At 47.3% G+C, this 6,633-nt stretch overlaps 1 long non-coding RNA gene across 1 annotated transcript; it reads left to right on the forward strand.

Annotated features, from left to right (window-relative positions):
* The first annotated feature begins 3,974 nt into the window (after nt 1-3,974).
* LOC149872694 (uncharacterized) lies at nt 3,975-5,718 on the forward strand. The gene is made up of 2 exons (XR_016440261.1): nt 3,975-4,101; nt 5,460-5,718. It is a non-coding gene; the product is annotated as an uncharacterized LOC149872694 (long non-coding RNA).
* Nucleotides 5,719-6,633: the final 915 nt, after the last annotated feature.

Consider the following 6,633-nt stretch of genomic DNA (forward strand, 5'->3'; position numbering starts at 1 on the left):
AGAGTCTCCCATTGCCTGAAGAAGGGTGTTTGCACCCAAAAGCTTGCAAAGAGCTTGTTCCAACTATTTGGTTGGTCTAATAAAAGATATCACACCTACCCAAAGAAACTTGCCTAGCACTCTGGAAGGTGGCTGAAAGAGGCATGGATGGGAGAGAAGCCCTAGGCAGGACGAGTGCCCAGAAGTGGGAGGCCTTGTCCATCACAGCCAAGACTGGGAGAATCACCAGGGCACCCCAAGGGGGAAGTGTGGGGTTGGTAGATGGAGAAGGAACCTTGGGCAACCTAATGAAGTTACAATTTTCATCTTCCTAAGCATAGAGGAAGTCTAAGCCTGCATCCAACAGCAAGAACTCAGGATGAAGAAAAAGGGAGGCTCACCAGAAACTGGACAGTCCAACTCCAGCAGGACCATGATCAAGAAGGCGGCAAACCTAGGGAATGGCCTATTTCAGAGGTTAACTACCCAGAGGCTGTGGCTAGAGGGGAAGATATCAACTATAAACCCTGTGGCCAAGAAGATCCAGATGTCCGTGCCAAGAGGAAACCAACTTGGAAAGTTGGTGACTTTGGAGATACCGTGTTTGTGAACAACCTCTCTTCCGCATAAGCTGGAAGAGACTGAGGCAAATGTTCCTGGAGGCAGAGGTAATAGGATATGTGGTCATCTGGTGGAACAAGGCCTGGAAAAGCAGAGAAATGAGGACTGTGACTTTTGTATACCCCAGGTATACCACTCAGGCAGGGTCCATGTTTAATGGACACAATACTATGGGGCAGGCCCACCTGGATACAGATGGATTGAGAGAGTGCTCTATACAAAAATTGTAGCCATTCTGGGGTTGGTAGGACTGTGGGGGAGCATATGGACCCACTGGGATTCTCCACAGAACTGGGGAGGCTGAACAGAGGATTAACTTCAGGGAGCAGTGGGAAAAATGTGCTTGTGGTACTGATTACAAGTGGGATGCTGTCCCAGGGAGAAGTGAAAGGGAGGGGAACCCCAGATGGGGAAGATCCTCATCCTTATGTGCTGGTTACCAGAAGGGGATGTCTAAGATTGGCAATGACTTTGGGTGGGCACTGCTATGGACATCAGGGAGCCGGGGGAGCTACCCTGGAGGGAGACTCAGACCCTAATTGGGAAACCCTGTGGGTGGGCCGGGTGAAGAACCCTAGGTAGGGGTGTTTGACTTTGATTTCTGCCAGCCAGTCAGCTTATGTTTGTGTTTTATGTATGGATATGTATTGATGTCAGAAAAGGACTGGGGGTTACAGTGGACAAGAAGCTGAATATGAGCCAACAATGTGCCCTTGTTGCAAAGATGGCTAACAGTGTACTAAGCTGCATTAGTAAGCATTTACAGCAGAATGAGGGAAGTGATTATACCCCTGTGTTTGGCACTGGTGAGGCATATCTGGAGTACTGTGTCCAGCTTTGGGGGCCCCCACTGTAGAAAGGATGTAGAGAGAGGACAATGAAAATGGTTAGGGGGCTGGGGCACGTGACTTCTGAGGAGAGGCTGAAATGGCTTTATGTAGTCTGGAGAAGAGACTGAAGGGGGATTTAATAGCAGCCTTCTACTGCCTAAAGCAGGGTTCAAAAGAGGATAGTGGCAGATAGCAGAACAAGGAGCAATGGTCTCAATGTGCAGCAAGGGACTTTTAGGTTAGATATTAGAAAGAACTTTCTTACTAGGAGGTTAGTAAAGCACTGCAACAAGTTACGCACAGGGGTTGTAGAATCTCCATTCTTGGAGGTTTTTAAGATGTGGCTAGACAAAGCCTTGGCTGGAATTCTTTAGCTGGGGCTGATGCTACTTTGAGCAGGGGGTTGAACCAGATGACCTGAGGTCTCTTCCAACCCTAACTTTCTATGATTCTATAATTGGTTGAGCTAATTATTGCCAAACCTGCTATAGTCTGAAACTCCAGAATCCCCCACCCCAACCTCCACCTTTTTTTGCAGCTTCAGTAGATTGTCAACAGTTCTGTAGTAATTTTCTGCTGAAAATGTTAAGAGCCATCCCAGAATTGACTGTAGTTTATTGGGCTTTCAGGCAGTAAATTCAAGTGCCCCTCCCCCCCCGCAACTCAGGAGGCACCAGTTGCCCATGATGGATACCCTGCAAGTTTACTGTTTGCCCTCTGTTATGAGACTGCATGCTTGAGGCTCATGATGACCTCTGTGTCATCATGAGTCTCAAGTTTGAGTTTAGTCACCTGCTTCTAGCCATATTCTCTTAGATATATCTGCTGCCTTTGTCCTTGATCATTCTCTGTCCCTTGAACTTGTGTGCCAGAAACCAATTTCTTGATCCCAGGATTGTTGGCTGTTGGCTAGTCTCACGTCACTGCAGAGGTTTTCTACTACAATTATGCTACTTCCTACAGATTCTTGCCCTTCCATTGAAACTGCTGTTCATTTCATCGGGAATTAAAAGGTTGACTTCCATCTCTCTTGCCTCTCCAAGAAAAGAGAGATGACCTATATACGATTCTAAGACTAAATATGAACTGAGCCAACATTAGTCTGGCTCATTCTGGTGCTTACTTTTGCAGGCACAGGATAGGCTGTACTTTCAGGTAATCATTGCCTGTGCATTGGCTTGATCAGCAACAGCACTTCTAATATACTTTTAATAAATATATCATATACTGCCAGGGACAAACACATGCTTGACTTTATGCCTTGTGACCATCCTCATTAGCTTCCATGTGGTCAAGTTTTTCAGAATCAGGGCTTTGTGCATATGAGTGAGAGAACTATTAGATTAAAACATGACCTGTCCCACGACCTACTGAGAATAAATGACTTGCTACTGATACAAAGGTAAAAAGGTATCACTTTTAAAGCAAATAATTGGAGCTTGTGTTTTTGGAGCAGAAAAGTTACCAATTCAGCCAGTGCACCTTCATCTGGGAGAAAACAGCAAAATGACCATGAAAGCTCTAATGCATTCCCTCATTTTTGTTTTCCTAGTATCCCACATTTGGGATCTTTGGCATGTCATATGATACCTAGACAGGGTAATACCAAGAACTAGTGGAACAACATGTAATGAGGGAAAAATGTAGATCCCTCAATTTTATGGCCTCCTGGCAATTTTTGACCCTTTCCCCTGGAAAAAAACCCAAACTGGCAACAATGATGTATAAAAAAACTGCAGACAAAAGGCTACAGCAGAAAAGAAGTAACTTCTAGCGTCCCATGCTGAATTCACCCCAACAGCTTACTAGGGACTAACAATTTTAGAAGAACTTCTTGCTGTTGTTACCAGTCCACCAATGGTCACTCCACCAGCAGCAGGAACTGTAGAAGTAACTGTGGACTGGATGCTTCTGTTTTAACACAATTTTATAGAGACTGGGGCTAAACAAAACAATGGTTAGAGGTGCTGGCTGGAAGCACTGTTTTCCATAGTTGATTAAAAATCTTCGACTAGGGAGACACTGATGTCTTTTCTGGGAAACCAATAGATTTTCCTTTAATTCTCACCAGCAGATTAGATCTACGTTTACATTTCTGTTATGACTATGCTTATAGCAAGCTCAGTTAGGTTTTGCAACTTTAGCCTATACATGAAACTGCAGTTTAAAATGATGCTGTGATGGGTCAAGGAAGGTGAAATCTCTGGTAACTAGGTCCCTCAATTGTGTCATAATTCTGAGTCCTCTGGAAGAATATGTTGTATACTTATAGAGAGAGTAGATACAGTTACAAAATTATATGCTCTGTAACTATATAGAATAGTTCTAAATTGAGCTTATTCAGAAAATCTCTGAATAGTAAACATGGGACAGTCCTGGGCATTGTGTAATGCAACAGTGTTGTCTAACCCAGAAGTGTCAGATGTCACACAAGTAAAATCCAGCTGTCACACTACATTAATGTTTCCACTGCTTCTACCACTGCAGCACTACAACAACACTGGGGCTTTTTTTAATAAGCTTGTTGCAGATGGAGCACTAATTATATGATGGTTTGATCATGTGCAGCCTCTGTGTTACTGGAAGAGGGAGCAAAGTTGAATGTGGGTGGCAAAGTCATTTTCCTCTGTTTGAATCCACAATCAGGATGCTGGGCATGACAATGGAAGAGGTACTGATCAGTCCTTGCATGTGAATTGAATTTATGGACCTGTCTGTCCAGTCCGAGAATTAATTAGATGAATTTAACAGAAGGTCTTTTCTCTCAACTCTGTTTACTGTTGGTTGCTCTTGAGCAAAGGACAGTATAAGTAAAATGCGTGTGAAAACCTATAATGTATGTGAAATCTTTTTGCGGTAGCAGACCCTTCACGAAAGGAAAAAGCTAATGGGGCAGTCAGGCACAATGCTGTGAAAACCCGTGAGAATCACCGGTAAAAAACCCGAGCCGACTACGTGAGGGAAGCACTGCTGGTCAAAGCCGGGCTCCCGGGGAGGGGCCGCGCGGAGTCTCCCCAGGCGCGCGGGAGAAGTGGGACAAAGGCGGTGCTCCCCGCGGGCTCGGGCTGTGCCGCGCCGCGCCGTGCGCGGGGGCAGAGGCCCTGGCTGGCAGGAGCCGCAGTCTCGCTGTCGGGCCCGCCGGGGCCGCGCTGAAGCGCAGAGCTGCTCCGGGCCTAGCGGCCGGCGGCCCCCGGGGAGGCTGTTCCCGCCGGAGGCGCGTGCGTCCCGGGGCCGGGCGGAGCCCGCGCTCACCCCCGCCCGCCGCGCACGACGTTTGCGGAGCAGCCCCGGGGCCGGGCAGCGGCTCCCGGCGAGCTCCGGCCCCGGCCCCGGCCCCGGCCCCGCCTCCAGCCCCCGGGGAGCAGCTGCGCCCCGGGCTCCCGCCGCCCTGCTCTGGGCCCCGCCGGCACTGGCCCCGGGGTACCGCCCGGCTGTCGCTGGCTCCCACCCCCTTGTCCGGCCCTGGGGGCGGCACGAGCCGGCGGGGACGTGCCCCGGGGCGCGGGGAGGCGGCGGGAACTTGCATCCTACGCCTGAGGCTTGGGGCGGCAACTGCCCGGCTGCGCCCCCGGGGGAGGCTGCGGCGCCAGCTCGCTCCCCGGCCCCGGGACTGGCGGGAGCTGGCGCCAGGAGGCACAGCCGCTTTTTCACTCGGAAGGTCCTGCGGCCTCCCCGCACCCTGGGCCGGGACCCTGCCAGATCGTGCTGCCCTCAGCGGCCCCGGGAGGCAAGCCACGCTGCCCCCGGCGCCAGCTCCTTTCCCCCTTTTCCCTAGTATATCTTTTCTGTGTGCATCCAAGATAAATATCCAGCTCTTGATGGATGCTTTCCTGCTAAACCTGGCTTGGTCTTTCTGTTCAGTTAACATAGTTTTGTGCATTATAATAATACCAATAACACTTTTTAAAAGTGTTCTGTATCTTCATGGACTCCTTTGAAAAATCTCAGGCAGTGGTAGAACTGTCAGACTTAGACTTATTTCTGCTTGCAACAAATTTTAAAAAAGAAACTTCTTTCTTTCTAACCTAGATAAAAATATTTTACAAAGAACACCTGATCAAGATCAAGACATCCTCAATGGAAGTGGCTACTTTGACATTCAAGATGAAGATGACCAATGGATCTGGATTTTCATGGAGAACCGAGACGTGATAATGCTTCCTGCTGGCATATATCACCAGTTTATACCGGATGAAAATGTTTGTGTATAACTTTATATCTTACATTCCAATAAAACTGTTTTACCAAACAAGTGTAAAAAATATTATATTCTAGATTAGTGACTAAATGTATTAGGATTTTCAGTTTATCATCAAACTATATTACAGCAGAAATGTGAAGAATACTGATTCACTGAATCTGATCCTTGGATTTCTGTCAGCAATCCAGATCCAGCTCATCAGCAGATAGTCGAACATACCCATGTCTACTGCAGGTGTCAATTAGGAGCCCCAGACTCACTGTAAGGGGAGAAGCATTTCTAAGACTCTGTATAAGATGAATGAGCAAATCTGGACCATTACAAGCAATTTTCCTAGTCCTACCCTGATACATAGACCTGTGACTTTGTAACAGTGCATTGCAGTGATTTGCTCTTGAACAGAGTATTAATGAAGTGATTTTTCTAATTTAAATATTTGTTGCTTTCTTCAAGTCTGGACCAGATAACAGTGGGCGCATCTGCACAAGATGCTGACTGTGCAATAGTCAAATAATACTGTGCAGTAGCATGTCACAGCATGGACAGTAGTAATAGACTACTGTACAGCATTATTAGGCTACTGTGCAGTAGCATCACTTAAAAAACATTGGTGCTGTTGTGCATGAACTCTGATTACTTACTGTGCAGTGGCCTCTTGTGTAGGCACGCCCAGTGTTTCTTTATCTGTATTCACTGGTTTCTATTCCTAGCCCTGCCACAGACTTGCTCTGTAATGTTGGACAAACAGTTCTCTGTGCCTCAACTTCCCCAGCTGTGAAATAGAGATCTTGTAATCGTGAAGGATTAGTGTAATAAACCTCAGCAATAAAGGTCTTGCCAATATTTTTGCTTTAAACAAGAAACTCAAGGCCTGTATTTTGCTCACCCCTGTTGTAGGGTGTCTGGGGCTCCATTTGTGTTTAGGAAGCCAGCAGGCTTAGACAGCAGACAATCCCCTTCAGCATCACATGCTGAACATAGCTAGAAAGAGACCCCAAAGCA

The sequence above is a fragment of the Crocodylus siamensis genome, chromosome 1 (genome assembly GCF_052110815.1).
Source record: "Crocodylus siamensis isolate JL-2025a chromosome 1, ASM5211081v1, whole genome shotgun sequence".
NCBI classification, from domain to species: Eukaryota; Metazoa; Chordata; order Crocodylia; family Crocodylidae; genus Crocodylus; species Crocodylus siamensis.